Source organism: Gasterosteus aculeatus, chromosome 21 (assembly GCF_964276395.1).
Source record: "Gasterosteus aculeatus chromosome 21, fGasAcu3.hap1.1, whole genome shotgun sequence".
NCBI classification, from domain to species: domain Eukaryota; kingdom Metazoa; phylum Chordata; class Actinopteri; order Perciformes; family Gasterosteidae; genus Gasterosteus; species Gasterosteus aculeatus.
In genome coordinates, this window is record NC_135708.1 from 7,147,216 (window position 1) to 7,165,460 (window position 18,245).

Consider the following 18,245-nt stretch of genomic DNA (forward strand, 5'->3'; position numbering starts at 1 on the left):
TGCGATGGCCGGGAATCGAACACAGGTCAACTGCTTGGAAGGCAGCTATGCTCACCACTATACCACCATCGCTTGCTTATGTTCAAACATTGGATGTGAAAAACGAGACCTATCTAAAGAACAGACAATTTGGAATTGCGCGGGGAGACCCCAATGGATTCTAGTCTATCGCCCTGACCACTCGCCCACGACAACCTTCGAGTTCAGGTTCAGGTTCATGGCTCCCTGGCAAAACAGCAGTCGTCATCGATGGAGATTTTGAGCCCTCATGAAGACAAGTTCACTGCAGCCAAAGCGGCTCGTCAATTGATTCAGCGGTAATGGTACATTTTTTGGACACAGCCTCCAGCCTAAATAAGCGAATGAAACACCTACTTGGAATGAAACTATGAACACAAGAAGGGGTCATCACTGGACAACGGCAATAAGGATCACCATGCTTCGGACACGGGAAAGGCTTTCCCCCATTGGTATTTGCAAACCTGTCCCTGACGAAAGACCGACTGGCGGTTTGAACCTAAATACTTTAAGATAGTGTAAGTGATATAGAGGAAAAGACCTGCGATGGCCGGGAATCGAACCCAGGTCAACTGCTTGGAAGGCAGCTATGCTCACCACTATACCACCACCGCTTGCTTATGTTCAAACATTGGATGTGAAAAACGAGACCTATCTAAAGAACAGACAATTTGGAATTGCGCGGGGAGACCCCAATGGATTCTAGTCTATCGCCCTGACCACTCGCCCACGACAACCTTCGAGTTCAGGTTCAGGTTCATGGCTCCCTGGCAAAACAGCAGTCGTCATCGATGGAGATTTTGAGCCCTCATGAAGACAAGTTCACTGCAGCCAAAGCGGCTCGTCAATTGATTCAGCGGTAATGGTACATTTTTTGGACTCAGCCTCCAGCCTAAATAAGCGAATGAAACACCTACTTGGAATGAAACTATGCACACATAGTCATCACTGGAAAACGGCAATAAGGATCACCAGGCTTCGGACACGGGAAAGGCTTTCCCCCATTGGTATTCTCAAACCTGTCCCTGACGAAAGACCGACTTGCGGTTTGAACCTAAACACTTTAATTGATACAGAGGAAAAGACCTGCGATGGCCGGGAATCGAACCCAGGTCAACTGCTTGGAAGGCAGCTATGCTCACCAATATACCACCATCGCTGGCTTATGTTAAAACATTGGATGTGAAAAACGAGACCTATCTAAAGAACAGACAATTTGGAATTGCGCGGGGAGACCCCAATGGATTCTAGTCTATCGCCCTGACCACTCGCCCACGACAACCTTCGAGTTCAGGTTCAGGTTCATGGCTCCCTGGCAAAACAGCAGTCGTCATCGATGGAGATTTTGAGCCCTCATGAAGACAAGTTCACTGCAGCCAAAGCGGCTCGTCAATTGATTCAGCGGTAATGGTACATTTTTTGGACTCAGCCTCCAGCCTAAATAAGCGAATGAAACACCTACTTGGAATGAAACTATGCACACATAGTCATCACTGGAAAACGGCAATAAGGATCACCAGGCTTCGGACACGGGAAAGGCTTTCCCCCATTGGTATTCGCAAACCTGTCCCTGACGAAAGACCGACTGGCGGTTTGAACCTAAACACTTTAAGTGATACAGAGGAAAAGACCTGCGATGGCTGGGAATCGAACCCAGGTCAACTGCTTGGAAGGCAGCTATGCTCACCAATATACCACCATCGCTGGCTTTTGTTAAAACATTGGATGTGAAAAACGAGACCTATCTAAAGAACAGACAATTTGGAATTGCGCGGGGAGACTCCAATGGATTCTAGTCTATCGCCCTGACCACTCGCCCACGACAACCTTCGAGTTCAGGTTCAGGTTCATGGCTCCCTGGCAAAACAGCAGTCGTCATCGATGGAGATTTTGAGCCCTCATGAAGACAAGTTCACTGCAGCCAAAGCGGCTCGTCAATTGATTCAGCGGTAATGGTACATTTTTTGGACACAGCCTCCAGCCTAAATAAGCGAATGAAACACCTACTTGGAATGAAACTATGAAAACAAGAAGGGGTCATCACTGGACAACGGCAATAAGGATCACCATGCTTCGGACATGGGAAAGGCTTTCCCCCATTGGTATTCGCAAACCTGTCCCTGACGAAAGACCGACTGGCGGTTTGAACCTAAACACTTTAAGATAGTGTAAGTGATATAGAGGAAAACACCTGCGATGGCCGGGAATCGAACCCGGGTCAACTGCTTGGAAGGCAGCTATGCTCACCACTATACCACCATCGCTTGCTTATGTTCAAACATTGGATGTGAAAAACGAGACCTATCTAAAGAACAGACAATTTGGAATTGCGCGGGGAGACCCCAATGGATTCTAGTCTATCGCCCTGACCACTCGCCCACGACAACCTTCGAGTTCAGGTTAAGGTTCATGGCTCCCTGGCAAAACAGCAGTCGTCATCGATGGAGATTTTGAGCCCTCATGAAGACAAGTTCACTGCAGCCAAAGCGGCTCGTCAATTGATTCAGCGGTAATGGTACATTTTTTGGACTCAGCCTCCAGCCTAAATAAGCGAATGAAACACCTACTTGGAATGAAACTATGAACACAAGAAGGGGTCATCACTGGACAACGGCAAAAAGGATCACCATGCTTCGGACACGGGAAAGGCTTTCCCCCATTGGTATTCGCAAACCTGTCCCTGACGAAAGACCGACTGGCGGTTTGAACCTAAACACTTTAAGATAGTATGAGTGATACAGAGGAAAAGACCTGCGATGGCCGGGAATCGAACCCAGGTCAACTGCTTGGAAGGCAGCTATGCTCACCACTATACCACCATCGCTTGCTTATGTTCAAACATTGGATGTGAAAAACGAGACCTATCTAAAGAACAGACAATTTGGAATTGCGCGGGGAGACCCCAATGGATTCTAGTCTATCGCCCTGACCACTCGCCCACCACAACCTTCGAGTTCAGGTTCAGGTTCATGGCTCCCTGGCAAAACAGCAGTCGTCATCGATGGAGATTTTGAGCCCTCATGAAGACAAGTTCACTGCAGCCAAAGCGGCTCGTCAATTGATTCAGCGGTAATGGTACATTTTTTGGACTCAGCCTCCAGCCTAAATAAGCGAATGAAACACCTACTTGGAATGAAACTATGAACACAAGAAGGGGTCATCACTGGACAACGGCAATAAGGATCACCATGCTTCGGACACGGGAAAGGCTTTCCCCCATTGGTATTCGCAAACCTGTCCCTGACGAAAGACCGACTGGCGGTTTGAACCTAAACACTTTAAGATAGTATAAGTGACACAGAGGAAAACACCTGCGATGGCCGGGAATCGAACCCGGGTCAACTGCTTGGAAGGCAGCTATGCTCACCACTATACCACCATCGCTTGCTTATGTTCAAACATTGGATGTGAAAAACGAGACCTATCTAAAGAACAGACAATTTGGAATTGCGCGGGGAGACCCCAATGGATTCTAGTCTATCGCCCTGACCACTCGCCCACGACAACCTTCGAGTTCAGGTTCAGGTTCATGGCTCCCTGGCAAAACAGCAGTCGTCATCGATGGAGATTTTGAGCCCTCATGAAGACAAGTTCACTGCAGCCAAAGCGGCTCGTCAATTGATTCAGCGGTAATGGTACATTTTTTGGACTCAGCCTCCAGCCTAAATAAGCGAATGAAACACCTACTTGGAATGAAACTATGAACACAAGAAGGGGTCATCACTGGACAACGGCAATAAGGATCACCATGCTTCGGACACGGGAAAGGCTTTCCCCCATTGGTATTCGCAAACCTGTCCCTGACGAAAGACCGACTGGCGGTTTGAACCTAAACACTTTAAGATAGTATAAGTGATACAGAGGAAAAGACCTGCGATGGCCGGGAATCGAACCCGGGTCAACTGCTTGGAAGGCAGCTATGCTCACCACTATACCACCATCGCTTGCTTATGTTCAAACATTGGATGTGAAAAACGAGACCTATCTAAAGAACAGACAATTTGGAATTGCGCGGGGAGACCCCAATGGATTCTAGTCTATCGCCCTGACCACTCGCCCACGACAACCTTCGAGTTCAGGTTCAGGTTCATGGCTCCCTGGCAAAACAGCAGTCGTCATCGATGGAGATTTTGAGCCCTCATGAAGACAAGTTCACTGCAGCCAAAGCGGCTCGTCAATTGATTCAGCGGTAATGGTACATTTTTTGGACTCAGCCTCCAGCCTAAATAAGCGAATGAAACACCTACTTGGAATGAAACTATGCACACATAGTCATCACTGGAAAACGGCAATAAGGATCACCAGGCTTCGGACACGGAAAAGGCTTTCCCCCATTGGTATTCTCAAACCTGTCCCTGACGAAAGACCGACTTGCGGTTTGAACCTAAACAGTTTAATTGATACAGAGGAAAAGACCTGCGATGGCCGGGAATCGAACCCAGGTCAACTGCTTGGAAGGCAGCTATGCTCACCAATATACCACCATCGCTGGCTTATGTTAAAACATTGGATTTGAAAAACGAGACCTATCTAAAGAACAGACAATTTGGAATTGCGCGGGGAGACCCCAATGGATTCTAGTCTATCGCCCTGACCACTCGCCCACGACAACCTTCGAGTTCAGGTTCAGGTTCATGGCTCCCTGGCAAAACAGCAGTCGTCATCGATGGAGATTTTGAGCCCTCATGAAGACAAGTTCACTGCAGCCAAAGCGGCTCGTCAATTGATTCAGCGGTAATGGTACATTTTTTGGACACAGCCTCCAGCCTAAATAAGCGAATGAAACACCTACTTGGAATGAAACTATGAACACAAGAAGGGGTCATCACTGGACAACGGCAATAAGGATCACCATGCTTTGGACACGGGAAAGGCTTTCCCCCATTGGTATTCGCAAACCTGTCCCTGACGAAAGACCGACTGGCGGTTTGAACCTAAACACTTTAAGATAGTATAAGTGATACAGAGGAAAAGACCTGCGATGGCCGGGAATCGAACCCGGGTCAACTGCTTGGAAGGCAGCTATGCTCACCACTATAACACCATCGCTTGCTTATGTTCAAACATTGGATGTGAAAAACGAGACCTATCTAAAGAACAGACAATTTGGAATTGCTAAATAAGCGAATGAAACACCTACTTGGAATGAAACTATGCACACAAGAGGGGGTCATCACTGGACAACGGCAATAAGGATCACCAGGCTTCGGACACGGGAAAGGCTTTCCCCCATTGGTATTCGCAAACCTGTCCCTGACGAAAGACCGACTGGCGGTTTGAACCTAAACACTTTAAGATAGTATAAGTGATACAGAGGAAAAGACCTGCGATGGCTGGGAATCGAACCCAGGTCAACTGCTTGGAAGGCAGCTATGCTCACCACTATACCACCATCGCTTGCTTATGTTCAAACATTGGATGTGAAAAACGAGACCTATCTAAAGAACAGACAATTTGGAATTGCGCGGGGAGACCCCAATGGATTCTAGTCTATCTCCCTGACCACTCGCCCACGACAACCTTCGAGTTCAGGTTCAGGTTCATGGCTCCCTGGCAAAACAGCAGTCGTCATCGATGGAGATTTTGAGCCCTCATGAAGACAAGTTCACTGCAGCCAAAGCGGCTCGTCAATTGATTCAGCGGTAATGGTACATTTTTTGGACTCAGCCTCCAGCCTAAATAAGCGAATGAAACACCTACTTGGAATGAAACTATGAACACAAGAAGGGGTCATCACTGGACAACGGCAATAAGGATCACCATGCTTCGGACACGGGAAAGGCTTTCCCCCATTGGTATTCGCAAACCTGTCCCTGACGAAAGACCGACTGGCGGTTTGAACCTAAACACTTTAAGATAGTATAAGTGATACAGAGGAAAAGACCTGCGATGGCCGGGAATCGAACCCGGGTCAACTGCTTGGAAGGCAGCTATGCTCACCACTATACCACCATCGCTTGCTTATGTTCAAACATTGGATGTGAAAAACGAGACCTATCTAAAGAACAGACAATTTGGAATTGCGCGGGGAGACCCCAATGGATTCTAGTCTATCGCCCTGACCACTCGCCCACGACAACCTTCGAGTTCAGGTTCAGGTTCATGGCTCCCTGGCAAAACAGCAGTCGTCATCGATGGAGATTTTGAGCCCTCATGAAGACAAGTTCACTGCAGCCAAAGCGGCTCGTCAATTGATTCAGCGGTAATGGTACATTTTTTGGACTCAGCCTCCAGCCTAAATAAGCGAATGAAACACCTACTTGGAATGAAACTATGCACACATAGTCATCACTGGAAAACGGCAATAAGGATCACCAGGCTTCAGGCACGGGAAAGGCTTTCCCCCATTGGTATTCTCAAACCTGTCCCTGACGAAAGACCGACTTGCGGTTTGAACCTAAACAGTTTAATTGATACAGAGGAAAAGACCTGCGATGGCCGGGAATCGAACCCAGGTCAACTGCTTGGAAGGCAGCTATGCTCACCAATATACCACCATCGCTGGCTTATGTTAAAACATTGGATTTGAAAAACGAGACCTATCTAAAGAACAGACAATTTGGAATTGCGCGGGGAGACCCCAATGGATTCTAGTCTATCGCCCTGACCACTCGCCCACGACAACCTTCGAGTTCAGGTTCAGGTTCATGGCTCCCTGGCAAAACAGCAGTCGTCATCGATGGAGATTTTGAGCCCTCATGAAGACAAGTTCACTGCAGCCAAAGCGGCTCGTCAATTGATTCAGCGGTAATGGTACATTTTTTGGACACAGCCTCCAGCCTAAATAAGCGAATGAAACACCTACTTGGAATGAAACTATGAACACAAGAAGGGGTCATCACTGGACAACGGCAATAAGGATCACCATGCTTTGGACACGGGAAAGGCTTTCCCCCATTGGTATTCGCAAACCTGTCCCTGACGAAAGACCGACTGGCGGTTTGAACCTAAACACTTTAAGATAGTATAAGTGATACAGAGGAAAAGACCTGCGATGGCCGGGAATCGAACCCGGGTCAACTGCTTGGAAGGCAGCTATGCTCACCACTATAACACCATCGCTTGCTTATGTTCAAACATTGGATGTGAAAAACGAGACCTATCTAAAGAACAGACAATTTGGAATTGCTAAATAAGCGAATGAAACACCTACTTGGAATGAAACTATGCACACAAGAGGGGGTCATCACTGGACAACGGCAATAAGGATCACCAGGCTTCGGACACGGGAAAGGCTTTCCCCCATTGGTATTCGCAAACCTGTCCCTGACGAAAGACCGACTGGCGGTTTGAACCTAAACACTTTAAGATAGTATAAGTGATACAGAGGAAAAGACCTGCGATGGCTGGGAATCGAACCCAGGTCAACTGCTTGGAAGGCAGCTATGCTCACCACTATACCACCATCGCTTGCTTATGTTCAAACATTGGATGTGAAAAACGAGACCTATCTAAAGAACAGACAATTTGGAATTGCGCGGGGAGACCCCAATGGATTCTAGTCTATCTCCCTGACCACTCGCCCACGACAACCTTCGAGTTCAGGTTCAGGTTCATGGCTCCCTGGCAAAACAGCAGTCGTCATCGATGGAGATTTTGAGGCTCGTCAATTGATTCAGCGGTAATGGTACATTTTTTGGACTCAGCCTCCAGCCTAAATAAGCGAATGAAACACCTACTTGGAATGAAACTATGAACACAAGAAGGGGTCATCACTGGACAACGGCAATAAGGATCACCATGCTTCGGACACGGGAAAGGCTTTCCCCCATTGGTATTCGCAAACCTGTCCCTGACGAAAGACCGACTGGCGGTTTGAACCTAAACACTTTAAGATAGTATGAGTGATACAGAGGAAAAGACCTGCGATGGCCGGGAATCGAACCCAGGTCAACTGCTTGGAAGGCAGCTATGCTCACCACTATACCACCATCGCTTGCATATGTTCAAACATTGGATGTGAAAAACGAGACCTATCTAAAGAACAGACAATTTGGAATTGCGCGGGGAGACCCCAATGGATTCTAGTCTATCGCCCTGACCACTCGCCCACGACAACCTTCGAGTTCAGGTTCAGGTTCATGGCTCCCTGGCAAAACAGCAGTCGTCATCGATGGAGATTTTGAGCCCTCATGAAGACAAGTTCACTGCAGCCAAAGCGGCTCGTCAATTGATTCAGCGGTAATGTTACATTTTTTGGACTCAGCCTCCAGCCTAAATAAGCGAATGAAACACCTACTTGGAATGAAACTATGAACACAAGAAGGGGTCATCACTGGACAACGGCAATAAGGATCACCATGCTTTGGACACGGGAAAGGCTTTCCCCCATTGGTATTCGCAAACCTGTCCCTGACGAAAGACCGACTGGCGGTTTGAACCTAAACACTTTAAGATAGTATAAGTGATACAGAGGAAAAGACCTGCGATGGCCGGGAATCGAACCCGGGTCAACTGCTTGGAAGGCAGCTATGCTCACCACTATAACACCATCGCTTGCTTATGTTCAAACATTGGATGTGAAAAACGAGACCTATCTAAAGAACAGACAATTTGGAATTGCTAAATAAGCGAATGAAACACCTACTTGGAATGAAACTATGCACACAAGAGGGGGTCATCACTGGACAACGGCAATAAGGATCACCAGGCTTCGGACACGGGAAAGGCTTTCCCCCATTGGTATTCGCAAACCTGTCCCTGACGAAAGACCGACTGGCGGTTTGAACCTAAACACTTTAAGATAGTATAAGTGATACAGAGGAAAAGACCTGCGATGGCTGGGAATCGAACCCAGGTCAACTGCTTGGAAGGCAGCTATGCTCACCACTATACCACCATCGCTTGCTTATGTTCAAACATTGGATGTGAAAAACGAGACCTATCTAAAGAACAGACAATTTGGAATTGCGCGGGGAGACCCCAATGGATTCTAGTCTATCTCCCTGACCACTCGCCCACGACAACCTTCGAGTTCAGGTTCAGGTTCATGGCTCCCTGGCAAAACAGCAGTCGTCATCGATGGAGATTTTGAGCCCTCATGAAGACAAGTTCACTGCAGCCAAAGCGGCTCGTCAATTGATTCAGCGGTAATGGTACATTTTTTGGACTCAGCCTCCAGCCTAAATAAGCGAATGAAACACCTACTTGGAATGAAACTATGAACACAAGAAGGGGTCATCACTGGACAACGGCAATAAGGATCACCATGCTTCGGACACGGGAAAGGCTTTCCCCCATTGGTATTCGCAAACCTGTCCCTGACGAAAGACCGACTGGCGGTTTGAACCTAAACACTTTAAGATAGTATGAGTGATACAGAGGAAAAGACCTGCGATGGCCGGGAATCGAACCCAGGTCAACTGCTTGGAAGGCAGCTATGCTCACCACTATACCACCATCGCTTGCTTATGTTCAAACATTGGATGTGAAAAACGAGACCTATCTAAAGAACAGACAATTTGGAATTGCGCGGGGAGACCCCAATGGATTCTAGTCTATCGCCCTGACCACTCGCCCACCACAACCTTCGAGTTCAGGTTCAGGTTCATGGCTCCCTGGCAAAACAGCAGTCGTCATCGATGGAGATTTTGAGCCCTCATGAAGACAAGTTCACTGCAGCCAAAGCGGCTCGTCAATTGATTCAGCGGTAATGGTACATTTTTTGGACTCAGCCTCCAGCCTAAATAAGCGAATGAAACACCTACTTGGAATGAAACTATGAGCACAAGAAGGGGTCATCACTGGACAACGGCAATAAGGATCACCATGCTTCGGACACGGGAAAGGCTTTCCCCCATTGGTATTCGCAAACCTGTCCCTGACGAAAGACCGACTGGCGGTTTGAACCTAAACACTTTAAGATAGTGTAAGTGATATAGAGGAAAACACCTGCGATGGCCGGGAATCGAACCCGGGTCAACTGCTTGGAAGGCAGCTATGCTCACCACTATACCACCATCGCTTGCATATGTTCAAACATTGGATGTGAAAAACGAGACCTATCTAAAGAACAGACAATTTGGAATTGCGCGGGGAGACCCCAATGGATTCTAGTCTATCGCCCTGACCACTCGCCCACGACAACCTTCGAGTTCAGGTTCAGGTTCATGGCTCCCTGGCAAAACAGCAGTCGTCATCGATGGAGATTTTGAGCCCTCATGAAGACAAGTTCACTGCAGCCAAAGCGGCTCGTCAATTGATTCAGCGGTAATGTTACATTTTTTGGACTCAGCCTCCAGCCTAAATAAGCGAATGAAACACCTACTTGGAATGAAACTATGAACACAAGAAGGGGTCATCACTGGACAACGGCAATAAGGATCACCATGCTTCGGACACGGGAAAGGCTTTCCCCCATTGGTATTCGCAAACCTGTCCCTGACGAAAGACCGACTGGCGGTTTGAACCTAAACACTTTAAGATAGTATAAGTGATACAGAGGAAAACACCTGCGATGGCCGGGAATCGAACCCGGGTCAACTGCTTGGAAGGCAGCTATGCTCACCACTATACCACCATCGCTTGCTTATGTTCAAACATTGGATGTGAAAAACGAGACCTATCTAAAGAACAGACAATTTGGAATTGCGCGGGGAGACCCCAATGGATTCTAGTCTATCGCCCTGACCACTCGCCCACCACAACCTTCGAGTTCAGGTTCAGGTTCATGGCTCCCTGGCAAAACAGCAGTCGTCATCGATGGAGATTTTGAGCCCTCATGAAGACAAGTTCACTGCAGCCAAAGCGGCTCGTCAATTGATTCAGCGGTAATGGTACATTTTTTGGACTCAGCCTCCAGCCTAAATAAGCGAATGAAACACCTACTTGGAATGAAACTATGAACACAAGAAGGGGTCATCACTGGACAACGGCAATAAGGATCACCATGCTTCGGACACGGGAAAGGCTTTCCCCCATTGGTATTCGCAAACCTGTCCCTGACGAAAGACCGACTGGCGGTTTGAACCTAAACACTTTAAGATAGTATAAGTGATACAGAGGAAAAGACCTGCGATGGCCGGGAATCAAACCCGGGTCAACTGCTTGGAAGGCAGCTATGCTCACCACTATACCACCATCGCTTGCTTATGTTCAAACATTGGATGTGAAAAACGAGACCTATCTAAAGAACAGACAATTTGGAATTGCTAAAAAGGCGAATGAAACACCTACTTGGAAAGAAACTATGCACACAAGAGGGGGTCATCACTGGACAATGGCAATAAGGATCATCAGGCTTCGGACACGGGAAAGGCTTTCCCCCATTGGTATTCGCAAACCTGTCCCTGACGAAAGACCGACTGGCGGTTTGAACCTAAACACTTTAAGATAGTGTAAGTGATATAGAGGAAAACACCTGCGATGGCCGGGAATCGAACCCGGGTCAACTGCTTGGAAGGCAGCTATGCTCACCACTATACCACCATCGCTTGCTTATATTCAAACATTGGATGTGAAAAACGAGACCTATCTAAAGAACAGACAATTTGGAATTGCGCGGGGAGACCCCAATGGATTCTAGTCTATCGCCCTGACCACTCGCCCACGACAACCTTCGAGTTCAGGTTCAGGTTCATGGCTCCCTGGCAAAACAGCAGTCGTCATCGATGGAGATTTTGAGCCCTCATGAAGACAAGTTCACTGCAGCCAAAGCGGCTCGTCAATTGATTCAGCGGTAATGGTACATTTTTTGGACTCAGCCTCCAGCCTAAATAAGCGAATGAAACACCTACTTGGAATGAAACTATGAACACAAGAAGGGGTCATCACTGGACAACGGCAATAAGGATCACCATGCTTCGGACACGGGAAAGGCTTTCCCCCATTGGTATTCGCAAACCTGTCCCTGACGAAAGACCGACTGGCGGTTTGAACCTAAACACTTTAAGATAGTATGAGTGATACAGAGGAAAAGACCTGCTATGGCCGGGAATCGAACCCAGGTCAACTGCTTGGAAGGCAGCTATGCTCACCACTATACCACCATCGCTTGCTTATGTTCAAACATTGGATGTGAAAAACGAGACCTATCTAAAGAACAGACAATTTGGAATTGCGCGGGGAGACCCCAATGGATTCTAGTCTATCGCCCTGACCACTCGCCCACGACAACCTTCGAGTTCAGGTTCAGGTTCATGGCTCCCTGGCAAAACAGCAGTCGTCATCGATGGAGATTTTGAGCCCTCATGAAGACAAGTTCACTGCAGCCAAAGCGGCTCATCAATTGATTCAGCGGTAATGGTACATTTTTTGGACTCAGCCTCCAGCCTAAATAAGCGAATGAAACACCTACTTGGAATGAAACTATGCACACATAGTCATCACTGCAAAACGGCAATAAGGATCACCAGGCTTCGGACACGGGAAAGGCTTTCCCCCATTGGTATTCGCAAACCTGCCCCTGACGAAAGACCGACTGGCGGTTTGAACCTAAACACTTTAAGATAGTATGAGTGATACAGAGGAAAAGACCTGCGATGGCCGGGAATCGAACCCAGGTCAACTGCTTGGAAGGCAGCTATGCTCACCACTATACCACCATCGCTCTCTTATGTTCAAACATTGGATGTGAAAAACGAGACCTATCTAAAGAACAGACAATTTGGAATTGCGCGGGGAGACCCCAATGGATTCTAGTCTATCGCCCTGACCACTCGCCCACGACAACCTTCGAGTTCAGGTTCAGGTTCATGGCTCCCTGGCAAAACAGCAGTCGTCATCGATGGAGATTTTGAGCCCTCATGAAGACAAGTTCACTGCAGCCAAAGCGGCTCGTCAATTGATTCAGCGGTAATGGTACATTTTTTGGACTCAGCCTCCAGCCTAAATAAGCGAATGAAACACCTACTTGGAATGAAACTATGAACACAAGAAGGGGTCATCACTGGACAACGGCAATAAGCATCACCATGCTTCGGACACGGGAAAGGCTTTCCCCCATTGGTATTCGCAAACCTGTCCCTGACGAAACACCGACTGGCGGTTTGAACCTAAACACTTTAAGATAGTGTAAGTGATATAGAGGAAAACACCTGCGATGGCCGGGAATCGAACCCGGGTCAACTGCTTGGAAGGCAGCTATGCTCACCACTATACCACCATCGCTTGCTTATGTTCAAACATTGGATGTGAAAAACGAGACCTATCTAAAGAACAGACAATTTGGAATTGCGCGGGGAGACCCCAATGGATTCTAGTCTATCGCCCTGACCACTCGCCCACGACAACCTTCGAGTTCAGGTTCAGGTTCATGGCTCCCTGGCAAAACAGCAGTCGTCATCGATGGAGATTTTGAGCCCTCATGAAGACAAGTTCACTGCAGCCAAAGCGGCTCGTCAATTGATTCAGCGGTAATGGTACATTTTTTGGACTCAGCCTCCAGCCTAAATAAGCGAATGAAACACCTACTTGGAATGAAACTATGCACACATAGTCATCACTGCAAAACGGCAATAAGGATCACCAGGCTTCGGACACGGGAAAGGCTTTCCCCCATTGGTATTCGCAAACCTGCCCCTGACGAAAGACCGACTGGCGGTTTGAACCTAAACACTTTAAGATAGTATGAGTGATACAGAGGAAAAGACCTGCGATGGCCGGGAATCGAACCCGGGTCAACTGCTTGGAAGGCAGCTATGCTCACCACTATACCACCATCGCTTGCTTATGTTCAAACATTGGATGTGAAAAACGAGACCTATCTAAAGAACAGACAATTTGGAATTGCGCGGGGAGACCCCAATGGATTCTAGTCTATCGCCCTGACCACTCGCCCACGACAACCTTCGAGTTCAGGTTCAGGTTCATGGCTCCCTGGCAAAACAGCAGTCGTCATCGATGGAGATTTTGAGCCCTCATGAAGACAAGTTCACTGCAGCCAAAGCGGCTCGTCAATTGATTCAGCGGTAATGGTACATTTTTTGGACTCAGCCTCCAGCCTAAATAAGCGAATGAAACACCTACTTGGAATGAAACTATGAACACAAGAAGGGGTCATCACTGGACAACGGCAATAAGCATCACCATGCTTCGGACACGGGAAAGGCTTTCCCCCATTGGTATTCGCAAACCTGTCCCTGACGAAACACCGACTGGCGGTTTGAACCTAAACACTTTAAGATAGTGTAAGTGATATAGAGGAAAACACCTGCGATGGCCGGGAATCGAACCCGGGTCAACTGCTTGGAAGGCAGCTATGCTCACCACTATACCACCATCGCTTGCTTATGTTCAAACATTGGATGTGAAAAACGAGACCTATCTAAAGAACAGACAATTTGGAATTGCGCGGGGAGACCCCAATGGATTCTAGTCTATCGCCCTGACCACTCGCCCACGACAACCTTCGAGTTCAGGTTCAGGTTCATGGCTCCCTGGCAAAACAGCAGTCGTCATCGATGGAGATTTTGAGCCCTCATGAAGACAAGTTCACTGCAGCCAAAGCGGCTCGTCAATTGATTCAGCGGTAATGGTACATTTTTTGGACTCAGCCTCCAGCCTAAATAAGCGAATGAAACACCTACTTGGAATGAAACTATGAACACAAGAAGGGGTCATCACTGGACAACGGCAATAAGCATCACCATGCTTCGGACACGGGAAAGGCTTTCCCCCATTGGTATTCGCAAACCTGTCCCTGACGAAACACCGACTGGCGGTTTGAACCTAAACACTTTAAGATAGTGTAAGTGATATAGAGGAAAACACCTGCGATGGCCGGGAATCGAACCCGGGTCAACTGCTTGGAAGGCAGCTATGCTCACCACTATACCACCATCGCTTGCTTATGTTCAAACATTGGATGTGAAAAACGAGACCTATCTAAAGAACAGACAATTTGGAATTGCGCGGGGAGACCCCAATGGATTCTAGTCTATCGCCCTGACCACTCGCCCACGACAACCTTCGAGTTCAGGTTCAGGTTCATGGCTCCCTGGCAAAACAGCAGTCGTCATCGATGGAGATTTTGAGCCCTCATGAAGACAAGTTCACTGCAGCCAAAGCGGCTCGTCAATTGATTCAGCGGTAATGTTACATTTTTTGGACTCAGCCTCCAGCCTAAATAAGCGAATGAAACACCTACTTGGAATGAAACTATGAACACAAGAAGGGGTCATCACTGGACAACGGCAATAAGCATCACCATGCTTCGGACACGGGAAAGGCTTTCCCCCATTGGTATTCGCAAACCTGTCCCTGACGAAACACCGACTGGCGGTTTGAACCTAAACACTTTAAGATAGTGTAAGTGATATAGAGGAAAACACCTGCGATGGCCGGGAATCGAACCCGGGTCAACTGCTTGGAAGGCAGCTATGCTCACCACTATACCACCATCGCTTGCTTATGTTCAAACATTGGATGTGAAAAACGAGACCTATCTAAAGAACAGACAATTTGGAATTGCGCGGGGAGACCCCAATGGATTCTAGTCTATCGCCCTGACCACTCGCCCACGACAACCTTCGAGTTCAGGTTCAGGTTCATGGCTCCCTGGCAAAACAGCAGTCGTCATCGATGGAGATTTTGAGCCCTCATGAAGACAAGTTCACTGCAGCCAAAGCGGCTCGTCAATTGATTCAGCGGTAATGGTACATTTTTTGGACTCAGCCTCCAGCCTAAATAAGCGAATGAAACACCTACTTGGAATGAAACTATGAACACAAGAAGGGGTCATCACTGGACAACGGCAATAAGCATCACCATGCTTCGGACACGGGAAAGGCTTTCCCCCATTGGTATTCGCAAACCTGTCCCTGACGAAACACCGACTGGCGGTTTGAACCTAAACACTTTAAGATAGTGTAAGTGATATAGAGGAAAACACCTGCGATGGCCGGGAATCGAACCCGGGTCAACTGCTTGGAAGGCAGCTATGCTCACCACTATACCACCATCGCTTGCTTATGTTCAAACATTGGATGTGAAAAACGAGACCTATCTAAAGAACAGACAATTTGGAATTGCGCGGGGAGACCCCAATGGATTCTAGTCTATCGCCCTGACCACTCGCCCACGACAACCTTCGAGTTCAGGTTCAGGTTCATGGCTCCCTGGCAAAACAGCAGTCGTCATCGATGGAGATTTTGAGCCCTCATGAAGACAAGTTCACTGCAGCCAAAGCGGCTCGTCAATTGATTCAGCGGTAATGGTACATTTTTTGGACTCAGCCTCCAGCCTAAATAAGCGAATGAAACACCTACTTGGAATGAAACTATGAACACAAGAAGGGGTCATCACTGGACAACGGCAATAAGGATCACCATGCTTCGGACACGGGAAAGGCTTTCCCCCATTGGTATTCGCAAACCTGTCCCTGACGAAAGACCGACTGGCGGTTTGAACCTAAACACTTTAAGATAGTGTAAGTGATATAGAGGAAAACACCTGCGATGGCCGGGAATCGAACCCGGGTCAACTGCTTGGAAGGCAGCTATGCTCACCACTATACCACCATCGCTTGCTTATGTTCAAACATTGGATGTGAAAAACGAGACCTATCTAAAGAACAGACAATTTGGAATTGCGCGGGGAGACCCCAATGGATTCTAGTCTATCGCCCTGACCACTCGCCCACGACAACCTTCGAGTTCAGGTTCAGGTTCATGGCTCCCTGGCAAAACAGCAGTCGTCATCAATGGAGATTTTGAGCCCTCATGAAGACAAGTTCACTGCAGCCAAAGCGGCTCGTCAATTGATTCAGCGGTAATGGTACATTTTTTGGACTCAGCCTCCAGCCTAAATAAGCGAATGAAACACCTACTTGGAATGAAACTATGAACACAAGAAGGGGTCATCACTGGACAACGGCAATAAGGATCACCATGCTTCGGACACGGGAAAGGCTTTCCCCCATTGGTATTCGCAAACCTGTCCCTGACGAAAGACCGACTGGCGGTTTGAACCTAAACACTTTAAGATAGTATAAGTGATACAGAGGAAAACACCTGCGATGGCCGGGAATCGAACCCGGGTCAACTGCTTGGAAGGCAGCTATGCTCACCACTATACCACCATCGCTTGCTTATGTTCAAACATTGGATGTGAAAAACGAGACCTATCTAAAGAACAGACAATTTGGAATTGCGCGGGGAGACCCCAATGGATTCTAGTCTATCGCCCTGACCACTCGCCCACGACAACCTTCGAGTTCAGGTTCAGGTTCATGGCTCCCTGGCAAAACAGCAGTCGTCATCGATGGAGATTTTGAGCCCTCATGAAGACAAGTTCACTGCAGCCAAAGCGGCTCGTCAATTGATTCAGCGGTAATGGTACATTTTTTGGACTCAGCCTCCAGCCTAAATAAGCGAATGAAACACCTACTTGGAATGAAACTATGAACACAAGAAGGGGTCATCACTGGACAACGGCAATAAGGATCACCATGCTTCGGACACGGAAAAGGCTTTCCCCCATTGGTATTCGCAAACCTGTCCCTGACGAAAGACCGACTGGCGGTTTGAACCTAAACACTTTAAGATAGTATGAGTGATACAGAGGAAAAGACCTGCGATGGCCGGGAATCGAACCCAGGTGCACTGCTTGGAAGGCAGCTATGCTCACCACTATACCACCATCGCTTGCTTATGTTCAAACATTGGATGTGAAAAACGAGACCTATCTAAAGAACAGACAATTTGGAATTGCGCGGGGAGACCCCAATGGATTCTAGTCTATCGCCCTGACCACTCGCCCACGACAACCTTCGAGTTCAGGTTCAGGTTCATGGCTCCCTGGCAAAACAGCAGTCGTCATCGATGGAGATTTTGAGCCCTCATGAAGACAAGTTCACTGCAGCCAAAGCGGCTCGTCAATTGATTCAGCGGTAATGGTACATTTTTTGGACTCAGCCTCCAGCCTAAATAAGCGAATGAAACACCTACTTGGAATGAAACTATGAACACAAGAAGGGGTCATCACTGGACAACGGCAATAAGGATCACCATGCTTCGGACACGGGAAAGGCTTTCCCCCATTGGTATTCGCAAACCTGTCCCTGACGAAAGACCGACTGGCGGTTTGAACCTAAACACTTTAAGATAGTATAAGTGATACAGAGGAAAACACCTGCGATGGCCGGGAATCGAACCCGGGTCAACTGCTTGGAAGGCAGCTATGCTCACCACTATACCACCATCGCTTGCTTATGTTCAAACATTGGATGTGAAAAACGAGACCTATCTAAAGAACAGACAATTTGGAATTGCGCGGGGAGACCCCAATGG

The 18,245-nt window shown here is 47.8% G+C and overlaps 35 non-coding genes across 35 annotated transcripts; all 35 read right to left on the minus strand.

Annotated features, from left to right (window-relative positions):
• Positions 1–72, minus strand: trnag-ucc (transfer RNA glycine (anticodon UCC)). The gene has a single exon. It is a non-coding gene; the product is annotated as a tRNA-Gly (tRNA).
• A 488-nt stretch (positions 73–560) lies between these two features.
• On the minus strand, positions 561–632 carry trnag-ucc (transfer RNA glycine (anticodon UCC)). Its single transcript has one exon. It is a non-coding gene; the product is annotated as a tRNA-Gly (tRNA).
• Positions 633–1,105: 473 nt separating this feature from the next.
• Positions 1,106–1,177, minus strand: trnag-ucc (transfer RNA glycine (anticodon UCC)). The gene has a single exon. It is a non-coding gene; the product is annotated as a tRNA-Gly (tRNA).
• A 473-nt stretch (positions 1,178–1,650) lies between these two features.
• Positions 1,651–1,722, minus strand: trnag-ucc (transfer RNA glycine (anticodon UCC)). Its single transcript has one exon. It is a non-coding gene; the product is annotated as a tRNA-Gly (tRNA).
• Positions 1,723–2,210: 488 nt separating this feature from the next.
• Positions 2,211–2,282, minus strand: trnag-ucc (transfer RNA glycine (anticodon UCC)). The gene has a single exon. It is a non-coding gene; the product is annotated as a tRNA-Gly (tRNA).
• A 488-nt stretch (positions 2,283–2,770) lies between these two features.
• On the minus strand, positions 2,771–2,842 carry trnag-ucc (transfer RNA glycine (anticodon UCC)). Its single transcript has one exon. It is a non-coding gene; the product is annotated as a tRNA-Gly (tRNA).
• Positions 2,843–3,330: 488 nt separating this feature from the next.
• trnag-ucc (transfer RNA glycine (anticodon UCC)) lies at positions 3,331–3,402 on the minus strand. The gene has a single exon. It is a non-coding gene; the product is annotated as a tRNA-Gly (tRNA).
• A 488-nt stretch (positions 3,403–3,890) lies between these two features.
• Positions 3,891–3,962, minus strand: trnag-ucc (transfer RNA glycine (anticodon UCC)). Its single transcript has one exon. It is a non-coding gene; the product is annotated as a tRNA-Gly (tRNA).
• A 473-nt stretch (positions 3,963–4,435) lies between these two features.
• Positions 4,436–4,507, minus strand: trnag-ucc (transfer RNA glycine (anticodon UCC)). The gene has a single exon. It is a non-coding gene; the product is annotated as a tRNA-Gly (tRNA).
• Positions 4,508–4,995: 488 nt separating this feature from the next.
• On the minus strand, positions 4,996–5,067 carry trnag-ucc (transfer RNA glycine (anticodon UCC)). The gene has a single exon. It is a non-coding gene; the product is annotated as a tRNA-Gly (tRNA).
• Positions 5,068–5,343: 276 nt separating this feature from the next.
• Positions 5,344–5,415, minus strand: trnag-ucc (transfer RNA glycine (anticodon UCC)). The gene has a single exon. It is a non-coding gene; the product is annotated as a tRNA-Gly (tRNA).
• Positions 5,416–5,903: 488 nt separating this feature from the next.
• On the minus strand, positions 5,904–5,975 carry trnag-ucc (transfer RNA glycine (anticodon UCC)). Its single transcript has one exon. It is a non-coding gene; the product is annotated as a tRNA-Gly (tRNA).
• A 473-nt stretch (positions 5,976–6,448) lies between these two features.
• On the minus strand, positions 6,449–6,520 carry trnag-ucc (transfer RNA glycine (anticodon UCC)). Its single transcript has one exon. It is a non-coding gene; the product is annotated as a tRNA-Gly (tRNA).
• A 488-nt stretch (positions 6,521–7,008) lies between these two features.
• Positions 7,009–7,080, minus strand: trnag-ucc (transfer RNA glycine (anticodon UCC)). The gene has a single exon. It is a non-coding gene; the product is annotated as a tRNA-Gly (tRNA).
• A 276-nt stretch (positions 7,081–7,356) lies between these two features.
• trnag-ucc (transfer RNA glycine (anticodon UCC)) lies at positions 7,357–7,428 on the minus strand. The gene has a single exon. It is a non-coding gene; the product is annotated as a tRNA-Gly (tRNA).
• A 454-nt stretch (positions 7,429–7,882) lies between these two features.
• trnag-ucc (transfer RNA glycine (anticodon UCC)) lies at positions 7,883–7,954 on the minus strand. Its single transcript has one exon. It is a non-coding gene; the product is annotated as a tRNA-Gly (tRNA).
• Positions 7,955–8,442: 488 nt separating this feature from the next.
• Positions 8,443–8,514, minus strand: trnag-ucc (transfer RNA glycine (anticodon UCC)). Its single transcript has one exon. It is a non-coding gene; the product is annotated as a tRNA-Gly (tRNA).
• A 276-nt stretch (positions 8,515–8,790) lies between these two features.
• Positions 8,791–8,862, minus strand: trnag-ucc (transfer RNA glycine (anticodon UCC)). The gene has a single exon. It is a non-coding gene; the product is annotated as a tRNA-Gly (tRNA).
• A 488-nt stretch (positions 8,863–9,350) lies between these two features.
• On the minus strand, positions 9,351–9,422 carry trnag-ucc (transfer RNA glycine (anticodon UCC)). Its single transcript has one exon. It is a non-coding gene; the product is annotated as a tRNA-Gly (tRNA).
• A 488-nt stretch (positions 9,423–9,910) lies between these two features.
• On the minus strand, positions 9,911–9,982 carry trnag-ucc (transfer RNA glycine (anticodon UCC)). Its single transcript has one exon. It is a non-coding gene; the product is annotated as a tRNA-Gly (tRNA).
• A 488-nt stretch (positions 9,983–10,470) lies between these two features.
• On the minus strand, positions 10,471–10,542 carry trnag-ucc (transfer RNA glycine (anticodon UCC)). Its single transcript has one exon. It is a non-coding gene; the product is annotated as a tRNA-Gly (tRNA).
• A 488-nt stretch (positions 10,543–11,030) lies between these two features.
• trnag-ucc (transfer RNA glycine (anticodon UCC)) lies at positions 11,031–11,102 on the minus strand. Its single transcript has one exon. It is a non-coding gene; the product is annotated as a tRNA-Gly (tRNA).
• Positions 11,103–11,378: 276 nt separating this feature from the next.
• Positions 11,379–11,450, minus strand: trnag-ucc (transfer RNA glycine (anticodon UCC)). Its single transcript has one exon. It is a non-coding gene; the product is annotated as a tRNA-Gly (tRNA).
• A 488-nt stretch (positions 11,451–11,938) lies between these two features.
• Positions 11,939–12,010, minus strand: trnag-ucc (transfer RNA glycine (anticodon UCC)). Its single transcript has one exon. It is a non-coding gene; the product is annotated as a tRNA-Gly (tRNA).
• Positions 12,011–12,493: 483 nt separating this feature from the next.
• trnag-ucc (transfer RNA glycine (anticodon UCC)) lies at positions 12,494–12,565 on the minus strand. The gene has a single exon. It is a non-coding gene; the product is annotated as a tRNA-Gly (tRNA).
• A 488-nt stretch (positions 12,566–13,053) lies between these two features.
• On the minus strand, positions 13,054–13,125 carry trnag-ucc (transfer RNA glycine (anticodon UCC)). Its single transcript has one exon. It is a non-coding gene; the product is annotated as a tRNA-Gly (tRNA).
• Positions 13,126–13,608: 483 nt separating this feature from the next.
• On the minus strand, positions 13,609–13,680 carry trnag-ucc (transfer RNA glycine (anticodon UCC)). The gene has a single exon. It is a non-coding gene; the product is annotated as a tRNA-Gly (tRNA).
• A 488-nt stretch (positions 13,681–14,168) lies between these two features.
• Positions 14,169–14,240, minus strand: trnag-ucc (transfer RNA glycine (anticodon UCC)). Its single transcript has one exon. It is a non-coding gene; the product is annotated as a tRNA-Gly (tRNA).
• Positions 14,241–14,728: 488 nt separating this feature from the next.
• On the minus strand, positions 14,729–14,800 carry trnag-ucc (transfer RNA glycine (anticodon UCC)). The gene has a single exon. It is a non-coding gene; the product is annotated as a tRNA-Gly (tRNA).
• A 488-nt stretch (positions 14,801–15,288) lies between these two features.
• trnag-ucc (transfer RNA glycine (anticodon UCC)) lies at positions 15,289–15,360 on the minus strand. Its single transcript has one exon. It is a non-coding gene; the product is annotated as a tRNA-Gly (tRNA).
• A 488-nt stretch (positions 15,361–15,848) lies between these two features.
• On the minus strand, positions 15,849–15,920 carry trnag-ucc (transfer RNA glycine (anticodon UCC)). Its single transcript has one exon. It is a non-coding gene; the product is annotated as a tRNA-Gly (tRNA).
• A 488-nt stretch (positions 15,921–16,408) lies between these two features.
• On the minus strand, positions 16,409–16,480 carry trnag-ucc (transfer RNA glycine (anticodon UCC)). Its single transcript has one exon. It is a non-coding gene; the product is annotated as a tRNA-Gly (tRNA).
• Positions 16,481–16,968: 488 nt separating this feature from the next.
• Positions 16,969–17,040, minus strand: trnag-ucc (transfer RNA glycine (anticodon UCC)). The gene has a single exon. It is a non-coding gene; the product is annotated as a tRNA-Gly (tRNA).
• Positions 17,041–17,528: 488 nt separating this feature from the next.
• On the minus strand, positions 17,529–17,600 carry trnag-ucc (transfer RNA glycine (anticodon UCC)). Its single transcript has one exon. It is a non-coding gene; the product is annotated as a tRNA-Gly (tRNA).
• A 488-nt stretch (positions 17,601–18,088) lies between these two features.
• Positions 18,089–18,160, minus strand: trnag-ucc (transfer RNA glycine (anticodon UCC)). The gene has a single exon. It is a non-coding gene; the product is annotated as a tRNA-Gly (tRNA).
• Positions 18,161–18,245: the final 85 nt, after the last annotated feature.